Source organism: Thamnophis elegans, chromosome 4, assembly GCF_009769535.1.
Source record: "Thamnophis elegans isolate rThaEle1 chromosome 4, rThaEle1.pri, whole genome shotgun sequence".
Taxonomy (NCBI): Eukaryota; Metazoa; Chordata; class Lepidosauria; order Squamata; family Colubridae; genus Thamnophis; species Thamnophis elegans.
This window is the reverse complement of record NC_045544.1, coordinates 35,052,151-35,070,256: the sequence shown is the minus strand read 5'-3', so window position 1 is coordinate 35,070,256 and position 18,106 is coordinate 35,052,151. Positions and strand designations below refer to the sequence as shown.

At 42.9% G+C, this 18,106-nt stretch overlaps 1 pseudogene; it reads left to right on the top strand.

Moving 5' to 3' along the window:
* Positions 1–6,907: 6,907 nt before the first annotated feature.
* Positions 6,908–17,444, top strand: LOC116507274 (annotated as a pseudogene).
* The last annotated feature ends 662 nt before the right edge of the window (positions 17,445–18,106 follow it).

Below are 18,106 nucleotides of genomic sequence, written 5' to 3'. Positions count from 1 at the left end.
TTTATTCTAAAATGGAAATAATAGTGGATGAAGCTGCAGAAGCTGGAGAAAATGCAAGAAGTGAACAGCAATTTCAGCTTCTCCAAATTTCCCACCCCCTACTTATTCCTTTGTTAATAGAATTTGTTTCTACTAAATGATAAAGAAGTCTACTTATGTACTGGCACTCAAGCATGCAATTTAAAAACATCTAGTTGTGGGAAATATGGGACATAATATTAGGATTGCTTACGAACAACAGGTTTCTGGATGCTTTTCCTTTTAGACAAAGCTTCTGTCCCACAGGGAATCTTTTCTAAAACTTCTGTCCCACAAGGAATCCTTTCTTCTGACACTGGCCAGGCGGATAGGGGCCTCCCGGACAACGCAAGACTGCAGCCTCATGTCCCAAAACAGCACAGGTGTGCAGTCTTGCATCCCAAAACATCCACCCTGCTATCAAAGTGGATCCTGGCACTGCACTGCAATGTAGAAATGGGAAATGGAGCGGCCAGCATGAGGGAAGGAGGAGGAGCAGGGAGAAGAGAGGGTCTCTCCGCTGCTCTTTTTGCCATTGCTGTGACGTGGAGCTTACCACAACTGCCCAGTTCCCTCACTTTCCCCAAGCATTTCTTTGCCTACCTGATTTCCAGCTCTGTCATATTTCTTGCCATCATGTGCAGGAAAACAAAAGTTTGTGGGACTAAAAAAAAAATCACTCAATTCCAACTTTGCGAGATCTTTTTCATGAGAAGTTGAAATTGAGTGAACCTTTTTTTTTTAGTTGCACAAACTTTTGTATCCCTGCACACAAAGTGAGAAACATGCTGGACCTGAAATCAGGTAGGCAAAGAAATGCTTTGGCAAATCGAGGGCCTGGGAGTGGGGGTGGGACAAGCTCTTCTGCCCACAAAACCTTGTCTTTGATGGCTGACACCGAAAGGCAGAGCAAGAGCTGCCTGGAAGAAGTCAGCTGGCCCAGGAGTCGGGAATACTCTTCCTCCCCATCCCTCCCTACTTGCCATACATTATTATTAGAACCATATAAGCCTGCCAGGAATGGGTTCCTACCAGCATTGGTACTGGTTCGCTTCATGCATGTGATAGACACGCATTGATTGTGCATGCACAGTTCACTGTAAATCGTTCTGCACATGCGCAAAGACCCATGAAAGCTAATAAAAACATGCCGCATTGCAGTGAATCTGGGACCGGTTTGGAGCTTCGCCAGCCTGGGTCGCTGCTGTTCTGCGACCCAGGCCAAATTATCACTACCGGTTTGCCTGAACCAATGCAAACTGGTAGAAACCCACTTCTGAAGGCTGATAAATGTAACAAACATGTTTAATAATATTTATTTGTAGTAAAAGGAATGACACTCAGAATAGCACTTAGCAATAGCAATAGCACTAGCAAAGAACCGTTGGCAGGATGTACCAGGGCAATGGCCAATCCTGCCCAGCAAGGGTGGCTGCTTACCTCTTAGGTCAGCACTCCACCCCTTGCCAGTATCAACAAAAGCCCTGCTGAGCTGCTGATGGGCCGCCACCTGCGAAACCATCCTGGACAGGCTGCACCCTCTCTATACAGGGCATCAGCCTTGCAACCTGGGGGCCCCTCCTCACCTTTTCAGGGAGGGGGACCTAGTCTATGCTTGGAACTTTTCTGGGGATCCAAAGTGGGTGCCTGCCACCATCACTGCTGTAACCAGTCCTACTCTTACAGGGTCAGCTTCCCAGATGGCAGCAAATGGCAGCGCCATGTGGATCAACTGAGGCACTGCCTTCCACTCAAGGCCTTCTCTCAATCAGGCCCCTCCTGCCTGGCTGCCACCGCCCAGCAGCCGGCCCAAGTTTCTCTTCAACCCATTGTTCTGCCATTACATGGACTTCTGCTTGAGGCCTTTGCTCGACTCAGGCCTCTCCTACCTAGCTACCGCCTTCCGGCAGCCTACCCAAGTTCAAACCTCCATCCACGATTGCTATCTCCCAACCACATTCTGCATGAGGCCTTCATCCAATCAGGCCTCTCCTATCCGGCCACCACCTTCCAGCAGCCCCAACTGGCCTCGCCTCCATCCATCACGCCACTATGCCAGACTTACCCTTCCGCAGGATCTACCTCCCAGGGTAGGCCGTGCTGATGTCACATCAAGCTACACTCCCTTCAGGAGGAACTACCACAGGGACTCCTTACCTCATCAACGTCACCGCTACAACTGAGGCATTCTGGGCCAGTCTGATGCCGGCTTCCCTACTTAAGAGATTACGCATGTGCTTCGTTCGCACATGCGCCCTCGCTAGGGGGGAAGGAGTGCTGAGTCCTCGACTTGCGACCGATCCTAAAGTCCTCGACTTACAACCAGCTGCAAATCTCGACTTACGACTGACAACCAGCAACAGCTCAACCGCGCCTGATTGGCTAAGGCGCGGCTGGCTGAGCGCAGGCTGTCTAAGCTTATTGGTCATCCTGCTTGACAGCTCTAGTATAAATAGCTGTCAAGCAGGGCGAGGTGGAATCTCTGTACATAGTTGTAGTTGCCATTCTACTGAAAAAATAGCTGCTCTCTTACCTCAGCTGCCTCACGCCTCTTCAGTTAATAACAAACTTAACACAGATGGCAATCTGTTCCACTGTTCTTACTGTCAGGAAATTTTCCCTTAGTTCAAGTTGGATCTCTCTTTAATGTCTTTTCCTCCACTGTTTCTTGTCTACCCTCAGTAACTTCGGAGAATGAATCAATCCAGGGTGGGTTCCTGCCAGTTCTAACCTCTTCTATAGAAGAGGTTCCACAATCTACAGTGCCATTTAGAACCGGTTCCAGCTCCCTCCCCCCGCCCGTCTGCACAGCATCAAGATGAAGAGCGAGAGGAGAAATTCTGGGAGTTGAAGTCCACAAGTCTAAAGCTTCCAGTTTGAACACCCCTGGGTTTTTTTTTATAAAGGGGTTAGGGGTGCAAGGGTCTTGTAACTTGACAGCTTTAAGACTTGCATGCTTCAAATGCCAGAGTTTCTGAGCCAACATTTTGGTTGCTAAGCAAGAGCGTTGTTAAGTGAATTTCACCACACTTTACAAGTTGGCCACGCCCACCCAGTCACATGGCTGGCAAGCCACTCCTATCCAATCACATGGCTGGCAAGCCACTCCCACCCAGTCACATGGCCAGCAAGCCACTCCCACAAAGCAGGCCACACCTACAGACGAGGTTCTAAATTTTTGAAACCCACCACTGAATCAATCTCTTCCTTTCTGTAACAGCCCCTTGTATACTGAAGAGAGCTTTCATAACACCCCTAATTCTTCTCTTCATTAGCTTAGTTCCCTTGATATGATTTATTCTGTAGTCTCCTTATCGTTTTAATTGTTCTTCTCTGCATTCTTTATAGGGTCTCAGCATCTTTTTTTGTATATTGTGGTGACCCCAATTGGATGCAGTATTTTAAGTGTGGTTTCACTGCAATGTAAAGTGGCACTATCCCTTTCATGATCTTGCTGCTATCCTTCTGTTGATGCAGTTTAGGACTGTGTTGACTTTTTGGCAGCTGCAGCACATTGTTTCATCATACTTAAGTGATGATTCATGAGGATACCTAGATCTCTCTCACGGTTACTACTGTTGATCCAGGTACCACATATTCTATATCTGTGCATTTTATTTTTCCTGCTTAAGTGCAGGACCTTATTTTTTTCACCACTGCAATGCATCTTGTTGGCTAGAAACCAGCTAGTTCAAGTCCTTCTGAATTTTGAGTCTATCCTCCAAAGTGTTAACAATTTCCCTAACCTGATGTTGTTTGAAAATTTAATGAGTTCCTCTTCTATCCCCTCACCTACACCATTATGAAGATTTTGAAGAACACTGCCCCAAAACAGTGAGATAGCCCTACAGCATGCTGCTCTCCATATAAATGTAGTTCCATTAGGATTTCACATTGAGTGACATTGACTATTGCAAATCATCTGGTGATGGTACTTACTATCCCACATTGTTCTATCTTACCAAGAAATAGGCTGTGTCTACTTTGTCAAATGCCTTATTGAAATCTAACTATACTATATCCACAGAGTTTCTCTGATCAACTAAGGTACTCATTTATCAAAGAAGGTAATAAAGCTTGACCCTCATGATCTATTTTTAACAAACTCACATTGACTTTTGGTAGTTGCTTTCTAGATGCTAATAAATCTGCTGCTTGGTTATCTTTTCCAGGATTTCTCAGTTATTGATGTCAGGATGATCGGTGTCTAGTTTTCTGGATCCAATTTTCCCCATTTTGTAGATTGGAACCACCCTAGCTCTTTTAAGTTCTCTTCAGTCCTCTTATCAATTTTTTGCTTATTTGATCTGCATTACTGTTCTGTCTCCCATGGTATTCTTTTGGTAGGATGGACTATTTATTCCTTTTGCTTTTATGATCTCATATTTCAGAGTTTCCCAAGCATCTTGAATTGTTTTTCCCTTTAAATTTCTATCCATGAAATATTTCTTAATCTCTCCCTTAGTATGTTGATGTCAACCCTGTTAAAGGGAATTAAAAATGGACCATTCACAATTTCAGTCTAACTAGTGAGAATTGCAGGATACATCTTGTTTTCCCACTGCTCTAATCACTAAAATTACAATGTGATAAGTCTGAAGAAATCAGTTTCTTCACCAAAACCCCAACAACAGGCTTTGTTACATTCTGTTAGCAGAGGCCCTGAGTTGCACCATGTGTTGGTGGTGTCTAACTTTGTGATTTGCAGAATGTTAATAAACACTTTGGAATCCGAGGCTGTTATATTATTTTCAAATGCACACAGAAGTTAAATTGTTGAACTTCACAGTGGTGTGTAGCTGACACATCTAGAACTCAGTGTGTGTGCAGAACAATGGTGGGTTGCAGGTGGTACACCCTGGTACGGGTGTACCGGAGCCTGCCAAAGCACCAGATACCATTCCGGTAAGGTGCTCCAGAGGACCCGCCCGCCCGAGCTCCTTACCGGTATTTTAAGTCTTCGGCACTTCCGCATGCACTGATCAGCTGGAGGCACTAAGACACATGTGTGTGCTGCACAAGTGTGTGTGCACAAGTGTCCGCGCGCACTGCACATGTCCATATGGACACCGCCGGGCCCGTTCCAACCGTACCGTTTGGAATGGGATCCAGAACCCACCACTGGTGCAGAATCACTTTAAGTAGACCTGAACATGAATTCTGACATGGCTCACATGTCATGTCCTGGGCATGCCTGTCATAAACATGACTGTGTAGAATCACAGCTTTGCGTTTATCCTTAAGAAGGCTGGAAGGGGTGGAGTGAAATTTATACAGGGGAGGGGAGATGAAGGAGGCAAAGTTGTTCTGGTAGTTGTGTGCAAAGCTGAAACAAAAAAATTGCAAAGCAAGTTAAGATTAGCACATATAGCACATTGCCAAGGCAAAAGTTGAGTCATAAAGGAAGTCAGCTAAGCAGTGAAGAGTTTCCAACATTTCCATTCAGGTCTCTCTCTCCACTTTACTTCTTAAAAAATAAGCTCCTGGTGATTCTTTTTCTCTGTTCTTCAAGGTAAGTCACACATTGTTATACCCTCTTTACCTGCATAATAAATTTAGCAAATTAAGTTATTAAAAGGGAGATTGAAGAGCAGAGGTGGAGAATTTAGCTTCAGCACTAAATTAGGGAAGGAGGAAGGAGAAAGGTCAACAAGTCTTTCCCCTCTAGCTTTATTTCATTTTGTCCTATTTTTCCCTTTGAAGCTTCTGATAAGTTGATGGATTTTTTGTGTGCTTTTATTTGATGTGATTGCTCTGAATCCTGTCTTCCTGTCTTAATGGGTTAATCTTGTCCCAGGACCTTTGTGCATCCTACTCCGGGGGTTTAACACTGTCAGCGGCAGGAAAAAGGGAGTTCTTGGTGAGTTATTTTTAGTGTAGGCTTGAGTATTTTCAGGATCAGGCTTTATTATTTCTAGTAATTGTTTTTGGCTGCCTGCCCATACCTCCAATTTATTCTTGGTAATGGCTTTTGCAATGAACCCAGACTTTCAATTATCTCCTGAGTGTTTACTTTCAGTTCTGTCTCTTTAAGGGAAAAATGATTTTTCTTTATTCTTGCACCGTTTTGGCATCTTTTTGGGCTGGCACTGTCTTTTCTGGGCTACTTCCTACAGTTCATTAAAAAAAATGTGGGTTTGTGGAGGGAGGGGCTAAAACAAGAGAAAGGTTTTTGGAAAGCTCACCTGGGAGGTTTCCACCCTTGATGCACGGAGCTTGCTTCCCAAATCAAAAGCTAGGGAAGGCCTGCAGTCTCCTTAGTGCCAGCTGGACTGGACAGAGCCTAGCACACAAGCTAGCTTCAAAGGATAAGAGCCTCTCATTTGCACCAAGCACATAGGCATGTTTGGAGTGTCTTGGCATTGGAAGCAGGGGTGGGTTGCTACCGGCAGTACTGCCAGTTCAGTGCGCAAATTTTTTTGCACACGTGCGCTTGCTTCACAAGCGTGCATGCGCATTTACACCTAAAAAGGGCTGTGCATGTGCAGAACATTAGGAAAGGGGAAAAACACAATTTTTGCAATACAGATTGTTCTGTGCATGTACAGAACGAAAAATAAAGATGGTGCTGCCGACAATAGAACAGGTTCGTGGGCGTGGGCGACCAAGTTACTACCTACTCAGCCAAACCAGTTGGAACCGGTACGAACCCACCTCTGATTGGAAGGGGATGCTTGTGCCCTGGTCTAGCCAAGCGCTTTCCTTCAGCTTGGCTGTTTTTGGCTTCAAAAGTTCTGCTGGTGTCTACTTTCCTTTTGGACACTGCTGGGTGTTGGCCTCTCAGGACTATTAGAAGCTGGAAGTGTAAGTAAAATCTGCTGCTAAATCTGCTGTTGGAAGAAATGTCCATCTGGGTTCAGTTCCAAGTGGGGAGAAAGACACTGGAAACATGGTGGCTGATTGGAAAGATGGCCAATGTAATCTTCGCAGGTGCCATGTGATGAGATGGGTAGAGGACTAATCCTATCATATCCTGAGGGCTGTGTCTTAATCCCATCCTGGGGGCGGGTAGAGAGCTGCAGGAAGCTGCTTTGTCTTTAGTTGTTGCAGGTGAGCTAGCTCAGCCTTAATGGCCCATTGACAAAGGCTGAGTTTTCTATCTGCCCTTTTAGAGGAAATATCTGCCCTTTTAATATTTCCTAAAATATTTCATATTGCTATGAGAGGGGTGGGTACTAACTTTCTACACTGCGTTATCAACATTTAATTTTTCTTTACAGAGCTAATTTCCTCTCCTATATGCATCAACTATTTTAGAAGAAATTATTGTTTTATGTTCTCTGAAACATTTACTATTCTTCCTGATAAGAAAGGTTTATCTCTGTAACATTGTCCAAATAATACTGGCTCTGGGTGAATTAATTTAATTATTTCTTATTTACAGGCACAATATGGACTCAGAACATTCTGAGCTTGATTTTTCATGAAGGTCATCAAGATGGAACTGAAAATATTACCCTGATTGACAGAATACCATGGCTATATAATGGAATATAATGTTTTCCAGGTAGATTTAACCAATCAGCCATCACCTCGTCTCTTTTCTTCCCATCTGCCCTACTATTTGGTACCCAGAGGGTTACGAAATAAAAGAGCAAAGGTAAGACCTATTTTGCTACATATAGAATGGAATGGGGTCTTCTATTCTTTAGCTGTGCATCTGAATGTTTTATTGACAAACGGGCAAGATGAAAGAAACAGATGATATTTTGATCCACAGTGTTTGGTGGATGATAAAATTTGAAGTGTGAGAATAAAAAATACCTTAAACAAAACAGGTGTTAAAAATGGAGAGAGAGATAGAGAGAGATAGAGAGGGAGAGGGAGAGGGAGAGGGAGGGAGGGAGGGAGAGAGAGAGAGAGAAGAGAGAGAGAGAGAGAGATGGCTAAGGTGGGACTTGAACTCACAGCGTCTTGCTTTTACCCTTGTGCCTTAAGCACTAAACCAAACTGGCTCTCGTCTCTTTAACCATCAAATCTCTTCAGAGGAACCGGCTACTCTCAGTCACTCATGCCCTAGTCACCTCTTTGATGAACACTCTAACAGCTTTAATATGGAGCTGCTTTTTACAATGGCCCTTAAAGATGATGAGATGCTTCAGCTGGTGCAAAATTAGCACAATGGGATTTTGTGCGTTCTCCAAGAACTGCATAGATTAGACTTCCGCTTTGCAAACTGCATTGGCTACCAGTTTGCTTCCCGTTCCATTTCAAGGTGTAAATTATGATCTTTAAAGCCCTTCATGAGTTGGGAACAGGTTATTTGAAGGACCTCCTCTTCTCTTTCCATTCTATCAAGAAGCTAGAGAAGCATGTGGGGTCCTATGAACTCGGGATTTTTCTTGGACAGGTTATAGGTAGAAAGCATTTGCTACTGCCCTATGGAAGGAACATCATTCTCCCCAAGGTGAGGCTAGCCACAGTCCTATTGGCCTTCTGGGAAGTTCTCAAAACATTGTTTTACTGATGAGCTTCAAGATCCCATGATAGAAGGGTGCCTATTACATAACTGTATGAGAGGTAATTGTATGCTGGTGGTCTGTCTTTTTTCTTGTTTTTGTTTCATTTTTTTTCACCTAACTATTATTTTTCTGCTACAGATTGTTTATGTGTTTAGAAATCCAAAGGATGTCTTGGTTTCTATGTATCATTTTCACAAAGTTTCAGTCACATTAGAAACTCCAAAAGACTTTGATACATTCTTGGAGAAGTTTTTGGCTGGCAAAGGTAAGAAGATTTTGATTATGATGATGCTTGTCATTTATCTTGGACAAGAAAATATGAATATATTCAATCCACTTCCCATGTGGAGCAAAGAATCCACCCTCTCCCCGAAAAATAAGATAAGAATCGTGATTTACTCATGCAGTAATTTGTATGAATCCTAGACAAACATGAATGTATGGAGAAGAATAGAGGACTCCTAGGACAACTCATGATGTAAAAGTGACAGGGAAAGGCAAGAGAAGGCAAGAAATACTGGGATTCATTTAATGTTCAGAAAAATGGAGAGAAGTTATTTGGGGTTTAAAATCAGGAGGTGATTGTGTTGGGAATGGATAGACAAAATCTAAAATTAACAAAAATCAATATTCATTTGAAAGCTTGAGAGTAATCCCATTTTTTTTAAATAGAATGCAATATCTAAAGAACCAAATATTCTCTAAAAGTGTAATCCCATTAGGAACATTTTAGGGTAACAGAAGAGAGCTAACAGGAATAGGAGGAGGAAGGTGTGTTGAATATGTTCACCAAATTGCGCTATTTGTAAACATAATAAAGGTGGAATACAAATCAATAAAAATAAAAAAAATCTGCAGAAGTATAAAAAATGATCCATATTGCTCCAAAGATCCAAATAAGGAAAAGAAAAAGCAGAGAAAACAAAATAGGGGTCTCTTGAAAGAACTCCCCCACACCCCTTAACAAGTCAGAGTGTGCAACCACATTTGTTACGGCTCCCATTCCTTGTCTCTCCACTATATACCCAGTGTTATTAGGGAAGCCCAGAGGTGGATTGATACCGGTTTGCACTGGTTTGGGCAAACCAGTAGTGGAAATTGGGAATGGGTTGCTGAAATGGTAGGAACAGCAGGCTTCCTATGCCCCCAAACCAGTTCCCCGGTTGCCACTGCTGTTGCTGGCTTGGTTTTTAATCATTTTTTCATATTCTGCACATGCACAGGACAATTAACACTCAATTGTGCATGTGCATGCAGCGCGCACAAAGCACGTACAAAGCGAACCACCAGCAATGCTGGTAGCAACCCACCCCTGGGGGGAGTCTCCTCAATCATGCTTTGATCTGAAGACCTCCATGCTCATCAGGATTAATGGAGGAAATGCAAGCGTTAAGACAATCTGTCAGTTGGAACGCTGCAAATGAACTGAATCAGGTGACGTCTATCACTGCTGTCATGTTTATGCTCAATCCATTTCTCTCCTATCAGTGGGCAATAGTTTGTGGCTACACCATATAGAAGGCTGGTGCACTCATAAGGATGATTTCAATATTTTCTTCCTTTCTTATGAAGAAATGAAAAAGGTAAGTTGTATGTATGTCATGTAGTGCAATATGACTATTAAGCTTTAGAAATGATAGGATGTTCAGAATAACTTACTGCAGAAGGAAGTTACAGAGGTGATTACAGAACCATACTTGGTTATTTCTGTCAAATCCTGGAGGTAAGTGCCCCCTTTTCAATAAGAAAGAGGAGGATTCAGAAAATTAGACTTTTGCCATTTTGAAATCAGATTTATAAACAGTGTATTTGTAAATACTTATGTAGACATGGTAGAAATAACAGGAGTTTGCTTGTCTTTATTGCAGACAGGTTAGGTAAAATTAAGTTGATCTTGTTTTTGATAGAGTTACTGACTTAGTAGAGAAGGGGAATCTGGTAAGCAAAATGGGTTTTTAATTCAGCAAAATTTTGGCTCATTTAATAGTTTCCTGTTTTGATTCAAAAGTAATTGATTCAACTCAACTGCACCCATCATTTTCAAGAGAGGCCAAGGCATTTATTTAACCAGACTTGACAACTGGCCAGTCTCTAATAAAATTGCTAAGAATGTAAGAATCAGAATCTTAGAAAAATTGTGTCATATAAATATATTGAGAAAAATGTTACTCAACAATTTGCCTCTTGAAAACCTTTAGCAGCAATCCTAAGGAAGTGTTTTTGTGTCTAATCCATTGATAATGCTTGCCATGTCAATGTACAGTGTTCATTTTAAAAAATACAAATCACTTAATCTCAGTATTTTTTTAGTAAGAAAAGAAACGAAGGTTGGGGGAGTGAGAGACAGCATGTGAAATTTGTGTAAGAAAGTGATATTCTTTAGAATTATCACAATATGTTCACAAACGTTTCCATCTTTTCTCCATTGTTTCGGATGTTCTAATGTAAAGCTATATCAAATTGCAGGATCTGAGAAGTTCAGTATTGAAAATATGTAACTTCCTAGGAAAAGAACTAAGTGAAAAGGAGGTGGATGATGTGGCAGATAAAGCTAAATTTGATGGCATGAAAGTGGATTCTAGATCAAACTACAAATTCATGCCTTCTGATGATCTAGATTTCAGCAAAGGACGCAAAGGTAAATCAGTAGTAATTCATAATCCTGAGCTTATGCTTGTGGGACATGTCAGGCTTCATCTGAGACCAGGATTACATGCCTTCATCTGAAAGGCATTTTTTAAGTTGTATAGACATGTCCTAACATCCTCTCTTTCTACTGTCTCTCCATTATTTTGCATTAGTCTGATTGCCAGCATGTATCTGAGGCAGCTTTAAATCTTTCTTAGCTGTACCAATCTTAAAGTATTGTTCTCTTTTTCATCCTGACAAATTTTTGGCATGGATATATTTTGACTGTTTCTATGACCAATCTGATGCTTGCATAGTTTAATGATCCTTAGGGAGTGGGATCGTTCTAGTTCACACTGGCCGCTTTTAGTGATGGACACATAGCCTCTTCACTTTCTACCCTGGGCACTGTCCTCTAGTCTTAGAACTGCCTTCTTAAACCTATGTGGACATAGACAATGCTCAAAGGACTTCACCACTGCCCAAGTAAATTATTTTTTGCAAACCATTTTGCTTCCTCCCCTGTGGCGTGGGCTGCTCATGTGTCCTTGCCTAATCAAAAGGAAAACACCAGACAGAATTCCTTGGGATGAGCTAAAGCTTCGAATGATCATCGAAGGGCTCTTTTATTAGAAAAAGTTAGTTACAGCATCATCAAAAAGGAGCGTATCAAAAGGCATATATAATCACACATTGTACAAGTAAACTAATGAAAAGTTCACAGCATTCTGCAAATAAACCAAAAGAAAATCACATCATTGCAAAGGGTGGGCAAAGGGGGAACAGAAGGTTACAAGCTGCATGGCATTGGGAGGAGGAGAGGGGGAATAGAAAGTTACAGCACAGCATAGGGGGAGAAAGGGCATGTGTGGGAGTAGCTGGCTCACATAGTTCTTGTTACATGAGGCTGCATAGTGAGTTATGACCGTTAGGCCAGAAAGATATTTCTGGTGCGATGTTTTTGCATCCCTGTGTATGTGTGTTTCAGACAGCAGAAACTGCCCTGCACGCAAACACCCGGAATGAATTCCAACATCTCCTATATTTTTGTTTTAAAAGGCAGCGTCTCCCTCTTCGTCGTTGGGCATGCGGAAGGGATCTTTCCCCATGAAAGGGGTTGACTGTTCATGTAACTCCATGTGGTTGACAATGTGAATTTTCTTCTGTGGAGCCAAGCTAGAGAGTATATTCTTGCACATAGTTAATAAAGAGGGTACACATTGAATACAGCAGCACAACAGTATCAGCAAAGCAATATAATGGTCTTGGCAGTATTTCCCAACCAGCTAAAATTAGGTATCCAAGAGGTCAGCCAATTCCACAAGGAGTCCGAGGCCTTATATGTCTGTCTAACTGTTTGAACGATATCATGTAATTTTTCCACACTGGTTTCAATTTCTCCGGACTGGTTCAAATAATAACAACAGGTAGCATTCAACCAAACACATAGGCCTCCTTCCTTGCTTAACAAGTAATCCAGAGCTAATCTATGTTGAGTTAAAATTCCAGCTAAAGAGTCAACTTCAGCCAGCAGGGCTTGTAGCCCAAATATCATGGTGTTAGCTAGGGTTTCCATTTGAGCAGATAAAATACACAGTTGTTTAACATTCCATGCGACACCCAAGAGTGGTAGGGTGGAGGGTGCTCTGCCCTGTTCTCCAGGTCAGAGACAGAGACAGCCTCAAGCTGTGGTTCCTGCTGATTGGTCATGGTCAGGCAGCTTCTGTGTTTGTGTAGGTGGCTGTGTAGGTGGTTTGGGCAAATATGGTCTTACGTGCCATCCTGGGATCCAAAGAACCTTGTCTTTTAGTTGGATTGCAGCATAGCCCCTTCCCCAGGTAATCAGGTCAGCAGGTCCTCGCCACGTCAGGTCAGGCAAGCAGCGATAGTAGACAGGTGGTCGAAGAGTGTCAGCAGAAGATGGAGCTGCGAAATGACGAGTTGCTGCTGAGGAAGGCGGCTGACCGGTGAGATTTAAAAAGTTTAATGTATAGAGACAAAGATTAAGAATGTTTTGCAAAGCTGGGAGGCTAGGGGGCGCTTTCCCCTGTGTTTCAATGTAGCGATCAAGGGCATGCTTAAGAGTCTGATTAGCGCGCTCAACCATTGCCTGTCCTTGGCTGTTATATGGAATACCGAATTTGTGCACAATGTCCCATTGGTTACAAAAAGCAGCAAAGGCTGCACTGATGTAAGCGGGCCCATTGTCTGTTTTTATCTCTTTTGGGTGTCCCAGCGATGCGAAGGTTCGAATGCAGTGGTTGATAACATGTTTTGTGGCTTCCCCCCTTTGTGGGGTAGCAAACGAGAAGCCAGAGAATGTATCTATGATTACATGTAGATACTTCCAAGGAGCAAAGGATGGATATTGAGTCACATCCATTTGCCAAATTTGGCAACATTCTGTCCCTCTGGGATTAACTCCCATAGGGAGGGAATGTGCTTGCCGACTACAATTGGGGCATTGTTGAATGATTGCTGATGCCCCCGCCGACTAAGGCCAAATTGTTTTATGAGCGCTTTTTTATTCTGATGAAAGTAAGAGTAGCTATCCCAAGGTGTGATAGCAGAACAAACATTGACATGGGGTGGGGTGGGCTGATGCCGCAGCGTCAGCAACATCGTTGCCCTCCTGGAGAGGCCCAGGGAAAGGCTGATGGCTTCGTATGTGGGAAACATGGAAAAAATGGGTGTGAGCAGAAATTAACTTTTGCAAAGATAAAAAGAGCGAGAGTAATTGTGGTTCCAATGAGGGAGAAAGATAGGCCTCAACTTAACTTGATTTTGCATAGCCTCTGTGTAACTCACAATCTGAGTTACACAGAGGCTATCCAAAATCAAGTTAAAGGGTTTATTTGGAAAAGTAGAAAAAGCCAAAATAGAGGCAGCAAGCTCCGCACGCTGAGCGGAAGTCTGCCGGGGGGGGGGGTAATTTTTGTACACCACCGACCATTCTCCTGCCAGGCACAAGATCTATAGGTTTTGCTTCCATCAGCAAAAATAGTCATGGCCTGAGGAAGTGGGAGAGGGGAATATGGAGTGTGCCATTGCAGGGAAACAGTTTTCAAAAGAGCCAATCTAGGGTCGGGAGGTGCATGGCAAGAAATCTCACCTGGCCAGACAGCAAGTGCGAATTGAAGGTTTTCCGAGTCAGCAAATAAAGTCTCCCAAGTTGATAAAGAACAAGGGAGAAAAATCGTGGAAGGTTCAATTCCGGCCAACAACTTTGTTCTGATACGGCTTTTGTAATTAGAGCTGCAAAAAGTGCAGGTTTCTGAGAAATAGTGGATTTTGGGGTGTGAGACAAGTGTATCCATTCAATAATTAATAATTTTGAAGTTTTTTGCACCATGGCTCCTGTTGGGAGCCCAAGAGTGTTACATATAATGAAAGCTAAGGGGGTTTTATCCTGAAGACGATCCACCCAAATTTGAGCAAGGGCCTCATTTACCTCTTTTAAAACTTGCTGATGTGTTTCATCTAATTTAATGACATCTGCAGGGTTTTTGCCCATTGTTAATGCAGAAAACAACGGAGCCAATTGAGGGGTTGTGAGTCCCATATATGGGCGTGCCCAGTTAATGGAGCCCAAATATTGCTGTAACTGTACTAATGTGGGAGTGTGTGGCAAGTCCAATTTTGGCATTGCAGGTGCAGCATGAGAAGCCAAAAGCTTGTGACCCAGGTACGAAAAAGGTTGTGCTGTTTGAACCTTTTCTGGAGCTATATGCAGGCCATTTTTATGGAGAAGGTTAGTCAGAAAAGGTAATATTGCTAAAACCGTACCTGGGGGCCCACATGCCGCTACTAAGATATCATCCATATAGTGGTAAATTAAAAAGTGAGGGTGTGCCATCCGATACGGCTGCAAAGTTTTATCTACAAAATATTGACACATGATGGGGCTGTTGAGCATTCCCTGAGGCAGGACTGTCCATTGAAAGCGAGAAGCAGGTTTGGAATTGTTAAATTCTGGAACAGTCTTTCTCATGGAGTGGTATAGAAAAAAGGCATCTTTTAAATCAATGATCATGAGATCGCATTCTTGGGGGATCAAATTTGGATTGGGGAGGCCGCACTGCAGCGCTCCCATGGGCTGGAGAATTTTATTAACAGCCCGCAAATCATGCAAAAAATGCCATTTACCTGATTTCTTTTTTATAACAAACACAGGGGTATTGTAAGGGCTGTGGGATATCTCTTTCCTCTTCCTCTCTTCTCTCTCTGTCTCTCTCATCCTCTTTCTCTTTGTCTCTGTTCACTTTCTCTTTCCCTCTTTTCCTTTCTTCCTCTCTCCCACTCTTCTATCACTTTCTCTTTACTCTCTACTGCCCAACCTGTCCCCATAATTTACCTTCAATTAATCATGTTTGCAATAATTTACCTACTTTCCTAAATAGGCGCAGTTCCCTTACTGGAGCCATCGCTCCCTCAAACACACACACACACACACACAAACACACACACACACTCACGCACGCACAAAACCATTTTTCTCCATTCCAATTCAGATCCTATGAATCAATTGCTCTGTGAAACATCTGTGAAAAAGATTCAGGTGCTCAGGCAGGAAAATGTCATCAAAGCAACAGAAAAGAAATCAGAAGAGTCAGTAAGAAAGGGAGTAGCAAGAACTCCTTGAGACATGAAATCACGATGAGGAAAGACTAAGAGAGGCATCGTAGGGGGTAATGGAACAGAGGTAGCCGGGATGACCGGAAGAAAGTAAGAAGAGCCAGGCATTGGAGCATCTATAGATTTACTTGCCAAGAGATTGAAATAAGAAGGAAGATAAGAAGCAGCCTTTTGTGTGGGGCTGGCTGAATGCCCCAGGATTAGTCTCCCGACTGTGAGTCAGGTTGGAAAGCAGGCAGAAGCGTCCTCTAAAGGGATGTAATGCTGAGGAGCTTCAGAGGCTGAGGGTGACAGAGGCATGCATACAAGGGAAGAGGAAGCCTTGGATTCAGAGTGTGAATTTAGTGAAGAGGTTTCCAAATATGGCGGGGGGTGGGTGTCTGGTCGCCCCATCATGGCTTTTTCATAAACTTTTAAATATTCCATGACGATCTGCCAAGTGGAAAGTATTTTCGGTGGTGCCCTTAGGGGTTGGTGGAAATACTTCCCTATTTTTACCCAAATGGTTGTTCGAATTGAGCCCTTCTCAGGATATGTGGGATAATTTTGATAAATGTACCTGAGAAGATTAGTAAGATCTTTTTTCGAAGGGATGGGGAGAATGTTCCCATTGTTTTTTAAGATTATTGAGGATTTGGCCAATTCTCTAAGTTTGTGGAGGTGCGCAACCTGATGCTTAGAGAATTCTGCCCCCATAACTCACGATTCTGGGAGGATGCTCCGTCTATGACAGCCGGTCCTGGTATGCAAGGGGCATTCCTTCGCCGGTAAGGAATGGGGGTGCCAAATGAGACGGATGAGGCGACGTGCTTGATCAGCAAGATCATGTCAGGGTCACCAGTTGCGGCGTTGTCGCCACACTGGTGGGCTGCTCATGTGTCCTTGCCTAACCAAAAGGAAAACACCAGACAGAATTCCTTGGGATGAGCTAAAGCTTTGAATGATCATCGAAGGGCTCTTTTATTAGAAAAAGTTAATTACAGTGTATCAAAAGGCATATATAATCACACATGGAGCGTATCAAAAGGCATATATAATCACACATGGTACAAGTAAACTAATGAAAAGTTCACAGCATTCTACAAATAAACCAATAGAAAATCACATCATTGCAAAGGGTGGGCAAAAGGAGAACAGAAGGTTACAAGCTGCATGGCATTGGGAGGGGGAGAGGGGGAATAGAAAGTTACAGCACAGCATAGCGGGGAGAAAGGGCATGTGTGGGAGTAGCTGGCTCACATAGTTCTTGTTACATGAGGCTGCATAGTGAGTTATGACCGTTAGGCCAGAAAGATGTTTCTGGTGTGATGTTTTTGCATCCCTGTGTATGTGTGTTTCAGACAGCAGAAACTGCCCTGCACGCAAACACCCGGAATGAATTCCAACACTCCCCAAAAACCATACATACAGATTTCTAAGAACTGTTTGATGAACAAGGAGGTGACTAAGCAGTCATCTGTTAATGGAGAAATGGCCAATGTCCCAAGTTAATTATGTTTTGCAAACCATTAAACTGTTGACATTTTTTTAACCACTGCTTACCAGGCACTGTTGGGGACTGGAAGAATCTCATGACTGTTGCCCAGAGTGAAAGATTTGACTGTGTATTTAAGGAGAGGATGGAAAAGCTGCCCTTCAAGTTCTGCTGGGATATTCAGGAGGATCCATGAGCCTATTTCCAGCTCACTAGAGGAAAATAACGTGTGATACACATATCTTCAAATGGATTGAATCAGAGATGACCTTCCAAGAATGGTCTTTATGTAACCCTGTAATATTTAATTTAATTTTCAACTCTTTAAGAATCACAGAAGACAGAAACATTAATTTCTGTGCTATTGTGAAGTATAATAGAACCTGCAGAAAACTGCAGGTTGACTTATTGACTTATTGTCATTTTTATTTTGAATCCACAAATGAAGCCAAATGCATAAAATTTTGATATTTGATGTCTAGCTATTTCCTACAAACACTTATCATTTTACACTTAACAACTGTGATTCACTTAACAATTTTGGAAAAGAAAAGTCTTAAAATGGGGCAAGTGTCTCATTAGCAACATAAATTTTTGGCTCATTTGTAGTCATAAGTTGAGAACTACTTGTATAAGCTGCAAATACTACTCATTGTGTACATTAGCTACAAAGCAAGCAACAAGATATCTTCCATGTGGATAGGGGTGCTAAGTCTGAGCAGTTACTATGGTTGCTAGACAGGGGTGGGTTTCAAAAATTGTTCGAACCTACTCTGTGGGCGTGGCCTCCTTTGTGGGAGTGGCTTGCTGCCCATGTGACCGGATGGGAGTGGCTTGCCACCCATGTGACCGGATGGGAGTGGCCTGCGACCCATGTGACCTGGTGTGA